This window comes from Ursus arctos, unplaced genomic scaffold (assembly GCF_023065955.2).
Source record: "Ursus arctos isolate Adak ecotype North America unplaced genomic scaffold, UrsArc2.0 scaffold_3, whole genome shotgun sequence".
In the NCBI taxonomy this organism is placed as follows: domain Eukaryota; kingdom Metazoa; phylum Chordata; class Mammalia; order Carnivora; family Ursidae; genus Ursus; species Ursus arctos.
In genome coordinates, this window is record NW_026622985.1 from 67,970,990 (window position 1) to 67,992,934 (window position 21,945).

General features: G+C 34.1%; 1 protein-coding gene across 13 annotated transcripts in view; it reads left to right on the forward strand.

Moving 5' to 3' along the window:
- The window catches only part of FOXP2 (forkhead box P2), a 543,660-nt gene that overhangs the window by 97,288 nt on the left and 424,427 nt on the right, over window positions 1–21,945 (forward strand). The window contains exon 3 of one of the 13 annotated variants that reach the window (XM_057304327.1): window positions 7,149–7,278. The exons of the other annotated variants lie outside the window; for them this stretch is intronic. The gene's annotated coding sequence lies outside the window, so the exon portion shown is untranslated. The remainder of the gene's footprint in view (window positions 1–7,148; window positions 7,279–21,945) is intronic. 13 annotated transcript variants of the gene reach the window in all.

Sequence of the window (21,945 nt, forward strand, 5' to 3'; positions counted from 1 at the left end):
TGGACTATAGTAAAAATGTCATAATTTGCAGAGCCTAACTACTTTGTTAGGATTTTTTAAAGTGGTGTGTTATTATTTCTAGTTTATTAGTGTTTATAAATTGACCGTCTTTAGAAGGTAAACTGAGGACCATGTACTGAGTTTTATTAAACCAGTGTCATAGTTTGAGTTCTCTGGGAAGCAGATTAAGAGATGGGGATCAGCATACAGTACAGTGTTGAGAGAACACTCTTGAGATCAAAACTTTTGGGAGGAAAAGAAAGGAAGCAGGACTGCGAGCGGGGATGTAGTATCAGTGAAGACATCATGCACCTCATGGGGAACCCTGGAGCTGGATGGCCCTTCAGGTTGCCCTTCATTCAGGCGTGGGGCCAGCCTTTATACCCCTGCACTGATTGCTGGATAAAGGCTGCCCCAGGAGGTCCCTTTAGCTAAGGCTGTAGCTGGAGAAAGAAGTGCTTCATCCCAGAAGTGAGTTTGGGCAACACATCCCAGTATCCACACGCTTAGGTAGGTTAGAACCTGAAGTGCTGTATGTAATTACCTAAAAAGAATCCCAGTTCTGATACAATTCACAGGTACAGTCTTGCCAGGACTACAGTAGAACCACCTGTTTGTGCTTTCTGTTTCTGTTATTGCTCCCTTATAATCCATTCTCTGCATGATGGACAAAGCAAGCTTTTAAAAATGTGAATCAGATAGTGTCACTACTCTGCCTAAAATGTTCCCATGGCTTCCAGTTGGAGGAAGGATAAAATCCAAATTCAGTACTATGGCCTCTGGGCTCTGCCTGATTTAACTCTTGTCTATTTCTGCAGCATTATCTTATGCCACTTTTCTTCTCACATATTATGTTTTAGACACACTGGCCTTCTGTCAGTTTTTTAAACATGCCAAGTTGTCTCCTCATTGAGGGCATTTACACTTCCTATTTCCCCAGGCAGGCAGGCATGCCTCCTCACTTTTTATGCAATTGTTTCCTTTTTATTCTTCAGATCAAATCCCCATAGAGGCTTTCCCTGACTACCTTGTTTAATGTAAGCCTTTAATAGTTTTTCTCTGTCACATCGCTCTGTTTTCCTTCATGGCCCTTATTACAACCTGTAATTATCTTGTTTATTTGTTTCAGTATTTTCTGTCTTCCCCTGTTGGAATGAAAGCTCTGTGAGTCATTTTCCCACACTGTAAATCTTCCTATAATAGGTCCTAGATAAGTTCCATTATTTGTTACTGAATGATTTCTGATTATTTTTATGTTCTGGCTGTTACAAATAATGTTGCAATGAACATTCCTTTTCCTTTTTTAAAAATTTTTTCTTTTGTGAACATGTGTTTTCAGTTCTTTTAGGTATATACTTAGGACTTGCATAATACCTATGTTTAACATTTTGAGAAATTGCCAAACTGTTTTTCAAAGTGGATGCACCATTTTATAATCCTACCAGCAATATAGAGTATTCCACTTATTAAAGTCTGTGTTTTAAAAAATTCTTACTTAATTTTTTAATTTCAGTGTAGTTAACATACAGTACTATATTATGTATTTTGTTTATTAAAACTCTAGCTTTCTTAGTAGGCGTGGAGTAGTATTTCATTGTGTTTTTTATTTTCGTTTCACTAATGACTAATAATGTGCTAATCTTTTCATGTGCTAATATTGACTATCTCTTCTTTGGAGGAATATCTTCTTAAATCTTACACTCACATAAAAATATTAGGTTGTATCCCTCTTATTGTTGAGTTTGTAAGAATTCCTTGTATATTTTAGATACTAGTCCTTTATCAGATACATGATTTGCAAATATTTTCTCTATTTCTGTGGGTTAGCTTTTCAGTTTCTTTATCTGTTTTTTCTTATCACTTGTGTTTTTGATGGCATATCTAAGAAATCATTGCCTAATTCAAGGTCACAAAGATTTACCCTATGTGTTCTTTGAAGAATTTTATAGTTTTAGCTCTTACATTTAGGAGTCTGATTCAGTTTGAATTAATTTTTGTGTCTCTTACAAGGAAGGGGATCCAAGATCATTCTTTTGCATTTGGATATCCAGTGGTTCCAGTCCCATATGTTGAAAATACTATTCTCCCTTGTCAAAAATCAACTGACCATATATGTAAGGGTTTATTTTTGTACTTTCAGTTTTATTCCCAGGTCTATATGTCTGTCTTTATGTTGGTACTGCACTGTCTTGATTATGTAGCTTGGTAGTAAGTTTTGAAATCAGGAAGTATGAGTTCTCGAACTTTGTTCTTTTTCAATATTGTTGTGGCATTTCCGTATGAATTTTAGAATCAGCTTGTCAATTCCTGAAAAATAAAGACAGCTGGGATTTTGATAAGGATTATGTTCGTTCTGGAGATCAATTTGGGAGTATTGCCATCTTAACAATATTAAGCCTTGAAATCCACGAACATTAGATGTCTTTCCATTTATTCAGGTCTCCTGTGATTTCTTTTTCTTTTTCTTCTTAATATTTATTTATTTATTTGAGAACAAGAAAGAGAGTGAATAAATGAAGGGAGAGGGAGAGGGAGAAGCGGACTCCCAGCAGAGCAAGGCCTGATGTGGAGCTCGATCCCAGGACCCTGGGATCATGACCTGAGCTGAAGGCAGACACTTAACCGAGTAAGCCGTCCAGATGCCCGTCTGGTGATTTATTTCAGTGATTTTCTAGTATTTTGCAGTGTACAAGTCTTGCACTTATTTTGATGAGTTTATTTTTAAAGTATTTTATTCTTTTTGATGCTATTGCTATAAAAAATATAGTTCACTTTTGTATGTTGATCTTGTATCTTACTACCTTACTTGTCTTGTGTCTTACTACCTTGCTAATAAACTCATTTATTAATTCTAACAGACTTTTTGTGGATTCCTTAGGATTTATGTAGATAAGATCATGTCATTTACAAAAACAGATATATTTACTTCTTTTCCAGTCTTGAAGCTTTTCATTCTTTGTGTGTGTGTGTGTGTGTGTGTGTGTGTTGATAATTGCTCTAGCTAGAACCTCCAGTACCATGTTAAAGAGATGTGGCAACAGCTGGTTTTCTTTCTTCTTTCTGATGTTAGAGAGAAAACATTTTATCTTTCACTGTTAAGTATGTTGTAAACTGTGTGTTGTAGGTGCCTTTTATCAGGTTCAGGAAGTTCCTTTCTATTTCTAGTTTTCTGAGTGTTTTTAACATGAAAGGGTGTTAGATTTTGTCAAATGTATTTTCTTTGTTTATTGAGACGGTCATCTTAAATTGTTTGAAAAAGAAGCAAAGCTAATTGAATACACACACACACACACACACACACACACACAGTGAAACACACTCATGCATAACCAAGAGCAAGATGATAGCTGTTAGTTGTTGGCCAGTTCAGCTACATCTTCTTGCTGTGTTTAGTATCTCATCTCTTTAATGAATAAAATGAGTTAACCCCAAATGTGAAGTCACAAAAGTATAAATCTATAATAAAATGCATGCACACATATTTATAGTATTCTCTGGTCTTGATCAAGGTAGAGCGTGTCACTATAAGGGTATTTTTTGTAAGAGTTTATTAAAATAATCATTGCTTTACTAAAACTACAAGGTTGCCAGGGCAAAATCTGTAGTCTCAGAAATTTCACTATAATTGTAAGCATGTATTTCTTTCTACTAACATCATATCTACCTTATTTTAATTGATGCCAGTATATCTTATCCACCCCCTACCACTCCGCTTCCAATGCTGTCCAAAAAAACAAACAAACAAACAAAAAAAACCCATTCACGCTACTATAGAGATAATTCCTGAAATAATAGTTTTACCTAAGTCCAGGTCAGATGTTTCTCAAGGCAACAAGAGATTTATTTTAACAATAAGTAACTATTACAAACAGTTTAACAGGTATATAATTCTACTTATTTTTGTACTGTTGAAATATGTTATTTTTGTTGAGAAAATGAGTAAAATAGTTTTTATCACTACTTACCTCCTTAAATTAAAAAAAATCTTGGATAATTTTTTTTGAAAATACATATCCCTAAGTCTTATTAGATCATAAGACTGTTTTATTGGCCATAATACGACCTTCAGTTCTAGTACAGTTAGACTAAGTTTCCCTAGTAGCTGGCCTGGACTAATCTCAATGTATTTATCTAGAACTTTGACAGCCGTATCTCCAGACCCCTTAAATAGCTGAGCCATCAGCCAAGTAGAGGCTCTGTCCTAGCCCCTGGACTAGACTGTGGTTTTGTTGTTGAGTGAATCTACTTGTTTCAGGGCTGCCTCTTTTTAAATATGTCAGTTTACAGGAATAAATGAAAATAATAATAGTATTCTAGAAATGAAAGTAATTTTGCAGGTCATCTGGTTTATCATTCAATTCTATTCCATATAGGTATTATCTCTGAACAATCTTAAGTCATTGATTAATTAACCATTTAAAACAGTTTTAGTAACAGGAAATAGGCTGACTCGTGGAGCAGCCTGTTGATTTCAGACAGCTCTTATTTTTAAAAAATGTTGGCTCTTATTTTTAGAGAGTTCTTCAGTATATTGATTTCTATTTGGATTCTTATAATTTATTCTAATTAAGATCCGTTAGTCTTAGTTGTCCCCTTAAGGGTATATTTCATATGTATACAAATACATCATATGTTACATAGATGTCAAGTGTTTGAAAATAGTTATATTTTCACTTTGTCCTCTTTTTGGGTTAAACATTTCAGGCTACTAATTCATTGATTAATCATTGCAAAATGGTTTATGGCTCTAATTTAGAACTTTACATGCTCAATGTCTGGTTGTTATTGTTTTATCTTAACACCTTAATGAGGTGTAGTTTTCATACCATAAAAATCACCCATTGCAATTATATATTTCAATGATTTTGATATATTTAGATTTGTGTAATCATCACCAGATCCAGTTCTAAAACACCTCCATTACCGCCCCCCCCCCCCCCAATTCCCTCATGTTCATTTGTAGTCAATCCCTGCTACTGCTCCCAGCTAGGCAACTGATGATCTGCATTCTGTGTTCATAGATTTGCCTTTCCTGGAAAATTTTTATAAATAGAATCTTACATTATGTAATCTTTTGTGTCTGGCTTCTTTCAATTAGCATAATGTTTTTGAGATTCACCAATGTTATAATGTGTTTAGAAGTTTTTTCCTTTTATTGCTGAGAAGTATTATATGGGTCAAATTTTGTTTATTAGTTCATCACTTGATAGACATTTGGATTGCTTTCTGTGTTTGAGTAATGCTGCTATGAGCATCTGTGGACAAGTCTTTGTGTGGACATATAGATAGTTTTCAAGCAGTATAAATGCAAGGTTCAATGATAAGTCTATGTTTATCCATTAAGAAACTACTAAACTTAGTGGTATTTGGTTTGGTTTTGTTTCGTTTTGTGGGTGTTATACATTCCCATCAGAAATGTATAAGAATCCCAGTTTTTCCTCATCCTTGCCAACTTTTCTGCTATTTTCAGCCTTTTTTGAAAAGAGCCATTCTAATGGGTATATAATGGTATCTCAGTGTGGTTTTAATTTGTATTTTCTTAGTGACCAATGATAGTCATGTGGCCATTCGTATTTTTTCTTTGGCAAATTGTTCATTCAGTCTCTTGCCCTTTTTTTAACTGGGTTGTTTGCCTTTTTGTTACTGAGTTGTAAGTGTTCTTTATATATTCTGGATACAAGTCCTTTATCCGATATATGATTTCCACAAATTTTCTCCTAGCACATGGTATTTTCTTAATGGTGTTTTGGGGAGCAAAATTTTAATTTCGATTAAGCCCAATTCACCAACTTTTTTTTTTTTTTCTTTATGGATTATCTTTTTGGTGTTTTATGCAAGAAGTTGTTGCTTAATCTAAGATCATGAAGATTTTTCTATTGTTTCTATTTTTGAAGTTTTATAGTTTAAGCTCTCATATTTAGATCTGATCCATTCTGTGTTAATCTTTGCATATGATGTGAAGGGGTCGTCTCTTGAAAAGACCACCCTTTATCCTTAAATTGCCTTGGCTCTATTGTAAAAAATCAGTTAACTGTACCCATTAAGGGCATATTTCTGTACTTTCTCATCTGTTTCAATGATTTCTATGTCTATCTTTATACCAGTACCACTGTTTTAATTACTGCAGCTTTATATTAAGTTCTGAAGCCAGATTGTGTAAGTACTCCAACTTTTTACTTCTTTTAAAAATTGTTTTGGGTATTCTGAGTTCTTTGAATTTCCATATACATTTTAGATTCAGCTTGTCAATTTTAACAACAACAACAAAAAGCCTGCTGAGATTTCGATAAGGGTTGTTTAAAATATATAGATAAATCTGGGGCGACTTGCCTGAAAGAGTTCTTCACAAGTGAAAATTATTATTGGTATCTCAGGATTTTTTCAAAAAAATTTTCAAGGAAATCTTGAATCCTATTTTGTAACCCAAATATACTATTTTTATATAAAAATGTTTGTTGATGATTTTTCAAAAGTAATGCAACAGGAAAATGTTCATCTTGACGTTATTTATGTACCCTCGGGAGGGGGAGTCATGTATGTGCCCTAAGATGCAGAAGTTTAGAGAAAGTAATGAACTGTTTTTTATTCCTTAAAAATAAATACCTTTTTTTCATTCTGCAAGGTATTTGAAATTGGTGTAGCAACTGTAAGAAAATGTGGGCCAATTTTAGAATAAGCCTTATCTTGATTTTGTTGGTTTTAGTGTCTTAATTTTATCTGTGTTCTGATTTTACACTTGTTCTGTTTTTGCTATCAAGGCATACCATGTTTTTGACTGACATTTTATTGCAATATCAGTGTAATAGACTGCTAATGAATTTGTAAATGAAGGAGATAAAATTGTTTTTTGTTAAACGCTTCTTTCAGTCAACTACTTTGTGATATGCAGCCAAACTCCTGTGACATGGCTGTTTCTCTCTTTACTGACAGATGATAAAAACTGAGGTTTAGTGAGGGTCAGAATCATGCCTAAAGTTTCATATATATTGAGGTTGCATTAAAATCTAGATATTCTGATTCCAAGGCCAGTGTGCAGACTGAGAAGGAGTTTGACGTTTAAGATTTGACTTTCAAGTGTGTCCTGACTTTTATTTTTCTGTGTTTGTTTTTTTTTCCTTTTTGTGTCTTTATACCCTGCCTCATTGTAGAATGGTCTTAAGGCAACTGAAGAGTGCATAAAACACAACAAGATGGCATAAATTAAAAATAGGAATAAAATGAGACACAAAAACAAGGGTGGGGAAAGTCCTTTTCCCAGAAAAACAACAACAACATCCTGTAAGTGAGTATTGCTGGGAGACTGGAAAAAATTTGAGCTGGAAAAGGCTGTGGAAGTAACTGGGCTGACTTGGTGTGAGCTTTGGCATCTGCCCTAATCATAATACATGTGAGGAAGTGAAGTCGTATTTGCTTTTGCTTCCTCTAAGTGCCGAGCACAGTGCCTTCTACATGGTAAGCCCTTCCTCTAGGTGCCGAGCTCGATTCACTGATGAACTTGACAGTCAGCATTCCAATATTACTCAGCTGTTGGAAGTCTTTTTCTTCAAATAGTCAGGAAGTTTAGATTTCTCTGTTAGTGTATTTGTTGTAAGCACCATTTCATTGTTTTCTTGATCCATACTATATTTGAAAATGTTATTTCAGAAATGCTTAGAACTCATTTACACATGTACATCTAGAAATTGCCTCATATAGGAGTGTCCCAGAAAGACATGAGCTCCACTGGTTGAGTATGTCTGTAAGTTTTGTGCTTCTAAAGGCTGCACCATGATCATTTGCTTTCTGTTTGCAGTTGTCTCTACTGGATTTTAAAACCAAGACTGTACATTCTGGAGAGTTCAAAATTCATAAATATAAAACATTTCAGTTTGTAAGTGTGTGATAGAATATTAAGAGAGAGAAAGTTTATGTTTACTCAAATAATACTCATAATTTCATAATGTCTGTTGATGCCATCTAGATTACTGTGTGACCTCCTTAAATTGTAAACATATGTATTTAATTTCTTCCTATGGATTGAATTTTATCTCCCAGCCTCAGATATTTTCTAGAAAGTTAAAATCTATATTCAGGTTTATAGTAACTTAAATTTGTCATTTAGAAAAAGCATTTTGTCAGTTTGTCCTCACATAACTTTTCAATATGACCCAACTGTCAATTATCTGAATCAGTGTATTTATTTAGAGTCAGGTTCATTTGAATGCTGTGATTACAAATAACGAAGTAGCTACATAAAATGGTACATTTTCAAGTTTGAAGTTATTTCAGTGTTGACCTTAGGGAAAACCAATAAAACCCCAGCCAACCTTGATAAGCATAGACCTAGGTATTTGAGCTACACCAGAGAGTTCTCCCTTTGCAAAAGATTATAGTAAAAATGTACTACTAAACCATCTCAGTTAATTTTGTAGAGAGGAAAAGTAAGGGGTTAGGATGTGCTGCAAGTTTCTGTAAAATATGGTTGTTTTAAAACTATCATTTCTTTTTTCTGAAATGTTATCATAATGCTGGACTCTTGGAGATCATATCCCCAACTGAGATTTCAAAGATGAAAAATAATCTAAGGAAATCGCTGCATGAAGTTTTGCAAAATTTCTTACTCTTTTTCAGGAAGTCATCTTATATCCTCTTTATTTTGTCTACTTTTGAAGTTGAGAGATTTGTAATAAACTAGCATGCCTGTTCATAGTGCGTATCAACCAAGATGGCGGCAGTTAACAGACGAACCGTGGCGGTGGCGGGCATAAGCTCCACCTGGCATGGGGGACCTGAGTCTCTGCAGGCTGGCGCCATCTCTGCTGGGGTAACTGCCCCATGACTGCCTTTCTCCCCCGCTCCCACTGGATCCATTCTTTTTCCCCTGCTTACCTTCACTCCCTAACTTTAAATAATTCTTTACTGAGTGTACAATTTGAAGAATTTTGTTAATTTGCTAAGGAACAGAACAGCTCTCAGATTATTTGGGAAAATGCCTCCCCTTTTTTGATAGGATCCTGGTGATTATAATCTTTTATAAGTACAGAAAAGGGTTGTATTTGTGTCTTTGTTAGTTTGTGGTTAACAGTTTGTCAGGATTTTAGTCAAGTCTCCTGTTTTCAGATGTGTAAAGCATTATGGATATGGACTATCTTTGAAACACGAAAATTAACTATTTGGATTGACACTATTAATGATTTTTCAGAATTAATATTTGTAAAGTGCTTTAAATATGAGAAGCACTTTAGAAGGGATATTAATATTGTTATTAATATTAATCCTTAATAATCAATTGTATTAAAAGTAAATCAGTGTGCCTTTTGATATTTAATCTTTAATATCCAGTTGTATTAAAAGAACACTGATACTGCTTCTGTTAGTTTGTCATGGGAAAGGAAATGATATTATTACCCAGAATTGATAAGATCCAATCAGTTTGTAAAAGTAATATTCCCACATCAAGCCCTATTTTATCTATTTATTTTAAACCCTATTTTAAATTAAACTTTCTTTTTGTAATCATTAATTAAGTTAATTTTATTTCAGATTTTCCAACATTTGTATGGTCTTTTGTGTGGTTCCAAGAAGATAGAATTTTCTTGCTTATTTTTGTACGTGAAATTATTAGACTCAACCATATGACAGTTGCTGTTTTTGTGGGTCAAAATGTTTGACTCTCTGGAGTTTTATATCAGTTTTATATCTGCTTATTATTTTTTGTTGTAATCAATCTATTGGAAATACTGTAATTCATACTCTGAAATCCATGAAAAAGAAAACACAGATGTGTTCCTTTTCCTATTTCCTTACTGATTGACCTGTAGCTCAGTGGTGTGTGCTTAGTATTGGTTTCCTAAGATACTGGGTTTTGTTTTTTGTCCCTGCCGTGTTCCTATGCCTAGACAATACCTGGCATGTAGTAACTGACCAAATGACGAACAATAGGCAGTCTGACAGTATCCAATCGATGTAGAGCTCTACTTCTATTTTAGCAGACTGCTCTGTTGGGATTTTAGAGGTTGGGCAAATCATATTACTCACAACTCCATAATTTGGAAACTTCTGAGACAGACACAGGTGCCAAGCAGATGGAGATCAAAGTACCAGTTTTATCCCTGGTAGAGGCTGAAGTGGAGAACATGCTTTACATGTACACATAAAATGGGGGTCATCTCTGAATTAGGCATTTATGCCCTCCCAGCCACCGGAATGGCTGGACAGACATCCACACTCCTCTGCCATAGGGAAATGGATAAAAACAGGCCTGAATGCATCTTCTCTATGGGGTAGAACTGAACTGAGAAAAAGGAGTTGAACTGGGCATGTGCAGTATGTTCTCTTAAAGTTACCAACGAAATGAGTTTCTGCCCTCTTCATGGTAAGCATTGAAGGGACAGAATGAATCTACTAGCATTTCTTGATCAAAAACCTGCTCATGAGGGATGCCTGGGAGGCTCAGTTGGTTAAGCCTCTGCCTTCAGCTCAGGTCCTGATCCAGGGTCCTGGGATTAAGTCCCCATTAGGGCTCCTTGCTCAGCGGGGAGCCTGCTTCTCCCTCTGCCTGCTGCTCCCCCTGTTTGTGTGCTCTCTCTCTGACAAATAAATAAATAAAATCTTAAAAAAAAAACCTCATGAAAATAGGAAAAAAATAGAAGTTCCCCGTAAGACATTCTGATTAAGCATAAATCCCTTCATACCATTAAATTCTTCTGCAGATTTTCTGTTTGGTATTTTTAAGAGCCAATTTAAATTACTGTTATATACACCAGCATTTGCAAATCTTGAAAATGAATATTTTGTATAGTAGTCAACATAGGTAAACATTGCACTAATCCAGCAGAGTAGAAGCGTGGGCAAAATAGGTTTACCAGTAAAATAATAAATAAGAAAAGCATTTTCATCTTCCCATTTTTAAATATGATATATACAATATATGCATTCACTGCAATCTTGGTTTCTAGTAAAAATACTCTAAGATTTATCTTCTAAGTGCACATCTGTGATATGTAGTAGCTGAGTTGGTGTCACGTTTGGTGAATCACTATTACGAGTTAAAATATTTGGGTCTTCCATATTTTCTGTCTCTACATCTCAAACAAAATGAAACAAAATGAAACTTTATAAAGTAAATAGAATATATTACTAAAGACTACTTTTATCCAATGTCATAAGTAAATGATCCTTGCCAGAATAAAATCATAAGCATTATCATTTAAAAATATAACAAAAGCATTTTGATTTGGTAATATTAAAATAATGATTTTAACCTATAAGCATTAAAATCCCGCTGATCAGTTGACAACTAGTAGGCCTTGAAGATAATAGCACTTGTTTCTTGTCATCGTCTGGGATGTAGTCCTTGGCCTGTAAAATGGACTCACTTTCCTGAGGATAGACCCATGTTAACCAAGCTCATGAAATTAATGTTTAAAACTGAAAAGATTAGTTTGTTGGTTTATGATATAAGTTATTTTAGTAGGGACAAAATGATTAGAATATGCAGAATTTGTGAGTTCTATTTGTGTGTGTAAAAATTAAAATGAGGAATTTGGTTATTAGAAACTTTTTTTTTTCCCTATAGGCAGAAGAGTACTGAAAGCTAAATAATAATCACAATCACAAGGTTGCGTGGAAATTATAGAGTCAGAATTAGAGGAGGCTGATATATTAGATGTTTTACGGTATTGGAGGAAGGCAATCTGGTGTAGCTGTATTAACCATAGGTATGGTCTTGCTGCTGGAGTTAGAATAATGAAGTTTATTGGCTCCAACCCCTGCCAGTTAGGGGAGGAAATTTCAAATACGATATCTAAAATACTGTCTCCACAAATAGTGCTTAAGTGAACATTTTCAGTTATCTCTGTGACTTACTTGCTTCTATACTTTAATGTCTAGAAATGGGATCTCTATGGGAAAGGAGAGGGATTAAAAACAAATAAAAACTAACCTAATTTTAGGCAAATTATCCAAAGAGAATTATGCACTAAGTACATATTTTAAAAGTATAACCTTTGCTTTTCTGGCAGAATTATGGCATGCTCGTGTGATATTTTACTTGTACATCTTGGACAGTGTCAACTATTAAAGTTGGCCAACTTCCTTCCTGCCTTGGAATTTATATATGTGATTATGATGTAATGCAATGTAATTCTTACTAGAGTGTATGCAAATACAAAGCAGAGGGGGAACATAGGCAGAAGAATTAGTTCATTTTATTATATACTAGTTTTATAACCCAGAGAAGTCAAATTAAATCAAGATAATATCAAATAAATGTTTATTATAGCAAGGCTTTGTGTTTTAACTGGGGGTAAATAGAAGAATAACATGCTTGTTTTCTCTAGAATGCTTAAAACGATCACAGTACAGGCCAATTATGATGTGTTTGACAAATACCATTAAAATTGAATATAGAGAAGGAAAAACATATAATATTTAGGTTTACAAGGACTTTTCCTGGATGGGGCAGCAATAAAGTTGAATCTTGAAAGGTTGAAACTTGAAAGTTAAATTTTTTAGGTAAATATTAGGTTTGGGAAGGGAATGGTACAATGTGTAGAGGAAAATGTGAGCAAAGCAGAATCTTGGAGTCACTTGTGGGAGAAACATGAAGTGATCTGTTGGTTCTAGAGAGTAGATTCTTGAAGAGTAGGAAAAGAGGTAATGACCACAATGTGGAAGACTTGATGTGTGAACTGATGTAAAACTAGTAGACCTTACTGACCACCGAAGTGGGAATCGTGATCCATTCTGTGCACTAGAAAGATGAATAATACGCAGTTCTTGGCCCTTCCAGGAGTTCTCAGCCCAGGTGCAGGTTAATGTAACATACTGTAATACAAGTTTCACCATGAAAGTGCTTTGGGAGAAGGGTAAACACAATTAGGAACCAGGATGATGAGTTATTTTGGAGTTATTGGAGAAGGCAGAAAATGTGAACTGGGTTCTGTCAAAGAGTAAAATTTGAACCACTGTAAAGGCTGATAAGGTTACTAGGTGCATAGAAAGCAGGTGATGGAATGTGGCAAGGTATGATTTATCTGGACTGTAGGGTATATGGTAGGGAGAAGGGAGAGATGTGAAGCTGGAATGACTGGTTGGAATCTGAGTACTAGTCAGTAGGGAGTTGGGAAGCTAGTTGAGGCTGGAGCCAGAAACCTCCATTCAAATTCCATCCTTGCCATGTACTGTATTTTTAATCTCTAGTAGCTTTCTTAAATTAGGTTCCTAATTTGAGTAATGGGGATGATAATATCTATTTAGAGGTATTGTTGTGACTAAAAATTAATGTACATAAAACACATGGTGTGAAATCTTTCCAGTAACAAATGTGAGTCAATAATACTTTATTCATAGGGTTGCTGTAAGAACTGAATGGTAAAAGAAGACAAGCATGGGACACTGTTTGACATGGTGCTCATGCTCAGATAACGCTACTAAAAATAAAACTTTAAAAATTATTCTATGCAGTTATGGAACTTTGCTTTTATAGAGAATAATTCCCAGAACTCAGAAAAACTTTTATCATTGTCTATGTGAAACTTGGTCTTTAAACATATTAGCCCGTGTTGATTCTAGGTTCTTCTTCTCAGTTTAGGCCTGGACTCTGTGACAGTGGGTTTTATTGACCTGTATGATTTTAAGATAATAATTTGTGCATATATGCATGCCCTTATAATATATATATTACAATTAATTGTTATTTTACCCTTTTTCTCCATTAGACAGTGAGTGCTGTATCAATGCTTCAGAAAGTGTTAGGCTTATAAATGTTGGTTGAAATGATCTTAAGCTCAGAAAGGATTAACATGTACATGTATTCTTAGTGTGTATTATAAAAAGACTGCTTTTTGACTTTCATATTTAAAAGCCTTGGGTAATTGGATTGTACTATCCTTTACTTTCTGAGCATGACCTCTTTCTGTCTACACATTCCCAAATTCATGATTTTAGATTCATGTATTAGAGTAGTAGAGATGACCTTCAGCCTCACCCCCTGAAGAATTCTTCTCTCTACTACATCCCTGCTCACCAAGCAGCAAGAATAATAAGGCAGCTATTAAATATAGGTCTTGTTTATGGCAGTACAGTGTGCAAAAATGCCCCTAAGCCTTCTGAAAATAGTATTTTCCATACAATGAGAGGGACTCTTCAGAGCTGTGTAGTATTTAAAGACAGGAAGCTCATCAAGAAGACTACATTCTCCATCCCAACACATAATAGGCAATAATGGGATAATACAGGAAAGAAGATAGAATAAGAACAAATAAAAAATAACCTAATTTAAGTGAAATTGAAATAGCATCAAGCACTGAATATATTAACTACGAAAGAATGGTCTTCATTTGTCTGGCAGAATTGCAGCGAGGTTCTGGTGTGTGTTATTTCAGTTGCATATATTGGACAGTGTCAGTCATTAAGGGAAGTATTATTTATCCCGAGCATCCGCATTTCTATAGCAACAGTATACCTGTTTATGCAATTATTTATTATTATCGCAAATCATGCTTGATATATTTCAGTACCAGTTCCTGTCCTAAACGCACACAAATTTTGTATATGTTCACTGCCCATTGGAAGGGCTATCTGCCTTCTTTCTTGAGTCTAAGCAAGTAACACATGAAATGAAACAGTAACTTGAAATTCAGCATTTAGACTGAATCCAAACAACTCAAGTCTTGTTTTAATTTAAAAGCTGCTAGTTTTTGAAATAGATTAATTATACTAATTTTCATAAGTAGGTTATACACTAATCAAATTCTTAATGTTATAGAGTTTTCCAAATACAAAGAATTATATAAAATTTTAACCATATCATGTAAACAGCAGATTCATTTTATTTATTTATTTATTTATTTATTTATTTATTTATTTATTTTAAAGATTTTATTTATTTATTTGACAGAGATAGAGACAGCCAGCGAGAGAGGGAACACAAGCAGGGGGAGTGGGAGAGGAAGAAGCAGGCTCATGGCAGAGGAGCCTGATGTGGGGCTCGATCCCATAACGCTGGGATCACGCCCTGAGCCGAAGGCAGACGCTTAACCGCTGTGCCACCCAGGCGCCCCGAGCAGATTCATTTTAATGATAAAAATTCATTACCCAATAGAAGGAAGATCATAGGATTGATTTTAATGACAGTAAAAATAAGGGAAATAGTTTTTCATTATGTAATAGAGTTGGCTAAGAAAATATAGCTTTAAAGGGGTGTAATAAAATATGATCTTTCCCTCTTAGAAGAGAGTTAGCATTTTAATGTATATGCTAAACTATATTCTTTTCCCTGCTTTTGAGTTTCTCTTATCAGTAGTAATAGCTGTATTTGTTTTATATAATTGCCAGAACTTTAGAACTACCTGCTTTACCAGATAACACTTTTTCCATATTGCAATTTTGAGTCACCTTACTTTGTGAATATGATTTTTTAACCTATTTGTATTTGGTTTTATTAGCAAGACTCATTTTACTCATGTATAAAGTAACTTTATTAAAATTTCAAATCACTTTGATGGATGCCTTTTCTTTTTTTTTTTACCTCTCCAATATATTCCTCCTTCATTCATTGGTATTTGATGAATAATTTCTGCCTCTTATCTACCTGTTTATTTAGTTTCATTGTCCTGTCACAGGCTAATCACGTTGTAGTTATAGCTGACATGAGATTTCCATTTTTATAGTGCTGTGCTGAAGTCTTCTATAAAGTTTTATTGTGAAAGTTGGTGGCAGTAGTTTTTCTTCTTCTCCAAAAAATATTATAGTATAGAAGAAAAAATAGGAAAAATGTTGATAAACTTACACTTTTATGTAACACTATCTGTTGTCCATGTATTTACATGGATTCATAACTGCAATCTCCAAATACATACCATTTTATAATTCTAATCTTTCTCTTAACTTTATATTATGACATTATTTTGATAATCATTAATTTTAATGAATATGTGCCATTCCTTCTTATTTATAATGGGAATTTACTTGCTTCAAATGAACATTATTCCTAGTAGCATCATTTATCTGAAATGAACACTATTTCAAGCAACTTCCCTTTCCCTTTGTTGGTAGCCCTTATTTGATCTAATTCAGACCATCTCTGCTTAGGAGAAAAATAAAGAGAAAAACGGCAATTTAGACTTTGCTTTTCAAGCCGGTTTTTAAAAAATTAATTAATTAATGTATTTTTTACTTGAATGTAGTTGACATACAATGTTACATTAGTTTCAGGTGTAAAACTTACTGATTTGACAAGTTTATACATTATGTTATGTTTGCCAAAAGTATATCAAGCAGTTTTTTAGTCACACATCACCACTTTCATCACCACTACCACAATTGCAATAGAAATATATTTAATATTTACTTTAATTACGGTAGTTCTAAGGTTAATGGACTAATGTCATTTTTTTGAATGTCTGTTCTTTTTTTTCTTAAAGCACTGTCTATAGAAGGCATTAATTCAAACTTCTTTTGGTTGAAAAAAACTCAAATTCCTTCTAAATTATAAATTAAGTTAGTTTCTATTAAGTGGTATTGGGTGATCATCATCATCATTCTTATAAGTGGTAGTAGCAGTGATAGCATGATAGTATGTCAGTTTTAGGACACATTTATGATACAGTAAATTTGCAGTGTCTGCTGATTTTTATATGTCTTACAGTATATTCTATAATCAGTATTTTAAATATCTGTCACCAATCTGTGGTTATTGAATTTTAATTTATGATTTAAATGACTAAATTTTATGACTTTATGATTTTAGTTTTACTGACTTAGCCTTTCTGTCATTATTTTTTCATAACTTTAATACAAAGCCCTTAAGTCAGGATTCAACTCTGAATTATAATATTCTTCATATGGGTAAAAACGGTTCACTTTGTGGTTTTTTATTTTATGATGCAATTTCCAGGAAATTGTGGGGGGAAATGGGTACTGCCAAGACATTTTTTCTTACACTTCAAAATGTCCTAAAATTCATGGCCTAGAAGTAAATAAATAATTCCAATATTTTTTAAAGAAATCTTTGGATGTACTATACTTAGAGCAAAAAAGAGCCAACAGGAAAAGAGGTATAAGGATCAGTCCTAGGCAAAACAGTAAAGTAACATTTTTTTCATGTATATTCTTCTATTTTTTGCTTATCCCCTTTCTTTTTCTAGCCACTGGGTAGTGTTTCTTCCAAGTTCTCCACATGGCACCTATGGACCTATGGGCCCCCTTGTCTCCCTAGGGCTGTGCACTGTAATAAAGCATATCCTTCAGAAGTAGAATTTTATGCACTTTTTTTTTTTTTTTTTTTTTTGCTGTACTGTTTCTTCCTTTTCTCTACTTAGGCATATTTTTTGTGTCATTATTATGGGAACTTTTTGAACTGAATGACTTTAAATATCTGATAAATTAATGATGCTGTGAGGTCCTGATCTTAGGCTCCATTGGTAGAACTCCAGTCATGACTCAGGATAAATAACTATTCTCAAGACTTGTTGGATTCATTCTTCATGATCTTCTCATAAGCTCTGCTCCAGTTCCACTCTCTACCAAGACCAAGCCACTGGTTGCTTGCTCCTCTCAAGGATATACTACTGACTTTTTGAGTCAAATCAAAAGGGTTTATAGCAAAAGGAGATGCAGCTCTTTGTTCATGTGAACCAGAACAGCCCCTATCCTCTAGGACAGAAAGGGACCACTTCAGATGAACTTCCCAAGAGAATTTATGTTCAAGTGTTACATAGTGACTTGGAGTAATCCTTGATGTTTCCATACTTCATGTTCATTGATTCATCCATTCATTTATTCACTTTGTATTTATTTAAATTTGTATTAAATATGTACATATATGCACACACACTAATTAAATATTAACTATGTGCCCAGCAATATGTACCATGCTAGGGATATAAACAATTCTCTCCACCTTTCGCAGTTTTCTTATAGTCTAGTAAAATCACTAGACTATAAATGTCTATGGAAAGAAGAGATGAGGAAATATGTTCATATTAAGATATGTTTCATATTAAAAGGAGTTTTCATGAGTTACTTCAGGGCATAAAGGCAGTATTTTAAAGTAATCCCAAGGATGTGATGGTTCTGGAAGAAGGCACATTTGAGTTGACTGTTGATGGATACGGAAGAATTAGTTACAAGATGAAGAGGAAAGGAATCCCAGAGGAAAATGAGGGCTGAGATAATGTAATCTCAGAGAACTAAAAAGAGTGTAGAATAAACGGACAAAAGGATTACTCTCACTCGTAACATGTGAGAATGCCAATTTTCCTGCAGCTTTGCCCACAAATAACATTGTGATTTATCAAAATATTTATTGCTAGTTGAATGAACAAAAACAATTAGCTTTGATATCTAAATTTGCATGTCTTTGCTAGCAAGGATAAACATTTTTTTCCATGTTGTCTTCCAGCAGTACTATTTTGGTTCATGTATTTTTGGATTTTAGTGTTTTTAATTTGCATAATCTCTGAATATTAAAGACAGTAATTTACTGGGGTTTTTTTTCTGTACATACTTATTTTTAATCTACTTTTATTACTTTAAAATAGATGTTTTTCATATTAAGAAAAAGTGTTCAATTATTGCTATTTAGTATTTTTTTAAAGATTTTATTTATTTATTTGACAGAGAGAGAGGCAGCAAGAGAGGGAACACAAGCAGGGGGAGTGGGAGAGGGAGAAGCAAGCTTCCTGCTGAGCAAGGAGCCCGATGGCGGGGCTCAATCCCAGAACTCTAGGATCATGCCCTGAGCCAAAGGCAGACACTTAAGGACTGACCCACCCAGGCACCCCTATTGCTATTTAGTATTTTTATTAGAAATGTGTTTTAAAATTTCTTATGCCTGTTCATAGGCATATTCATGTGAATTAAGATGCTAAAGATACGTACATGTCATTTTCCCATCATACCTTTCTTTAGCCATCACTAACAAATAAAATAGGTCCATTGTTTTTCCTTTGAGAAAATAGTTTGCAGATTTAATTCCCTTTGGTTTTTGGGTATAAATCACACTCCTAATTCATCGCCTGTGATCTCTAGTATAGGTGTCTTTAAATCAGAGCTTTAGAACCTAAAAACCCTTGGAAAGCAATTTGAGGGTAAAATCCTTCAAGGTCTTTGTTATTTTTGCGTTACTTTTTATAGTTTCACATCCTTATCTAATTTAACAATAGTTTTTTTTTTAATTGACTTAGCTTTGTTGAGTTTTCCCAAAGTATTCAATTCAGTTTTTAAAGCATTTGCTCGTCTGTTTTTGAATCCATCTTTTATTCTAATACCTAATGTTTAATCATGAAATCACAATAACAAGTTCAATAGGAATAAACAAGTTCAAACAGTAGGAAATGGATGGCATACTCAGATTAATTCAAGGAGAGTTTAATAAAGGGCCCGTATACAAAAATGTAGTCAAGGTGTAGGGAAACCAGAAGGGATTATGCAACATCCAAGAATAGTTACCCTGAGCGCATGCCACTTCTTCTGACTTCTCACCAGTTGGATCCAACAGGAAGTCAAAGGTGTGTATTAATTTGTGTAGTGTAGCTCACTTTGGTAGGACAAACCAGAGAATAAGAAGAATAGAGAATAACTCTGGATAGGCAAGTGAGAGGTATCTGACACACTTGGGAACCAATGCAGTGGGTCCTGATTTAGCAGACTGGAGAATGGTATGTGGGTCACACATGCTCAGATACACTGTGCTATGGACATCAGTCAGAGCATTTCATAAAAGAAATGAGGAACGCCGTAAATGCAATGAGGCATTAAGAGTGCTTTTTCTCCATTTGGCCCCCTAAACTGTCAGTAACATACTTCCCCAAATTTGTTCTGGGTCTTCATATCCAGATTAATCTGAATTTCTGTCTTGATTTTTCTAATCTTCCCAAATTAGTGTAGCTTTCTTATTCTATAAGGCTCCATCTTCCGTATCTGTATAAATACTCCAGCAAATAAATCAGGCTGTTAGGATTTTTTAAAATCCTGTTCCAGAAAATTTCAATTAAAAATTCGGAAAAAGTTTTCCCTGGTGGTTTGGCTATTATATTCTAGGGAGTTCCTTTAATTATGGTTATTGGGTTACTTTCTTTCTCCCTGTTTATAATGTAATAGTTGTTACATACAAAAGAATATATGTAATGTTTTTGTAAGCTCTGAAACATAATAAAACAACTTGTGAATCCCCACCCACTAAAAGAATTAAAACATTACCAATAAAATGCATTAATTCATTTTTACTATTTAATATTCCACTGCATGATTATCCCACTGTTTACTTATCTATTTTATTGTTGATAGACATTTTTGTCTGTTTTGCCGTTGCGAACAACAATAAAAATTTTTGTTACGTTTCGTGTATACTTGTTGGTATACATAAGGAAGAGTTTCCGTAGAGTCTTTCTTTAGGAGTGAAATAGCTCAGTCATAGAGTATGCATATTCCCCTTTAGAAGACAATGTAACATTATTTTCGAAAACGATGCATCAGTTTACACTTCTGCCAGCACATATGAATGTTCCACTTGCTGTATGTGTTCACCAGCATTTGTAGGACAACTCCTTTGTTACCGTTTTTTAAATTACTCTGAGGGGTAAAAAGGTATCTCACAAAGGTCTTAATTTGCATTTCTTGGATTACTAATCAGGTTGATCACACTTTCATTTGTTTATTGGTCATTGGGTGTTCCTGTTTCTTCTGTCTTTTTCCCTTTTTTTCTTCTTTTGGGTTATGGGTCTGTTGTATATTGATTTGAAGGTATTCTTTAGATATAATACATACAAGTAATTGTTGGGTAAATGAGAGAGAGAATTAATAGATAGCAAAAGCATTCTCTTAGTTTGTGAGTATATATAGTAAATAAATTCTCCCAATTTTATAGTTTACCTTTTTACTTTCGTTAGGAGACTTTAAGAGGAAGAAGCTGGGGGAGAGGAGGAGAGGGAGAGGGAGAATCTCAATCAAGCTCCACACCCAGCATGAGCCGGACTCCAGGCTCATAACCCTGAGATCATGACCTGAACTGAAACCAAGAGTCAGCTGCTTAACTGACTGAACCACCCAGGTGTCCCTTTCTTTAGGAGATTTTTGATGAAATTCTTTAGTTTATCAATTTTTTAATGATTCTGATCCTACAAATCACAAAGTTATTTTCCTTTATTTCCTTCAAAAAGTTTAAAGTTTCTTAATTAAGTCTTTCTTCCATTGGGAATATACTTTTTGTGGATGATATGATGGGGATCATTTCACTTTATTCTATGTATCTAACCAATAATTCTAATTTTTGAATAGCCCATGTCGTCTTTGTCATATACTGTTTTCATTTATATATGGCCTTACTTCTAGGCTTTATCCTATTCTCTTGGTAAATTAGTTCATTTCTGAACCTCACTACGTTAATTACTGCAGATTTCCTAAGATTTCATTTTTCTTAGAAGTGTCTTGGCTATTCCTAGGCTGTTGCTTTTCTATATGCATTTTTCAATCAGCTTGTCAGTTTGCATGAAAGCCTTTGGGATATCCATGGGAATAACATTGACTCCCTAAATCAATATGGGAGAAACTCTAAGCGATATTTGGTCTTCCACGGATGAACATTTTATTCCTCACTGTACATTCTTTTAATAAAGTTTAACAATTTTCTTTATAAAGAACACGTACAAATTTGTAACTATCTATGTTTTTTAGAATCCTTATGCCTTTTTTAGTTATTATAAAATAGATTTCTTATGTTAACAGTTATATCATGTGCAAGTCACCACAGTGTTATTGCTTCCTTCCCAAATCTTCTACCTGTTATTGTCCTTTTTCTCAGCTGACAAGAACTTCTAGTGTTGAAAAAATCACTCATGGTGGGCATCTCTCTTTTATTCATGATTTAAAAGTAGCATTTGCAGTGTTTTTGGAAGATAGTCAATAAGTTTAAAGAAGTTCTATTACTAATTTTTAAGAGATATAAAAATCTGAATAGATGTT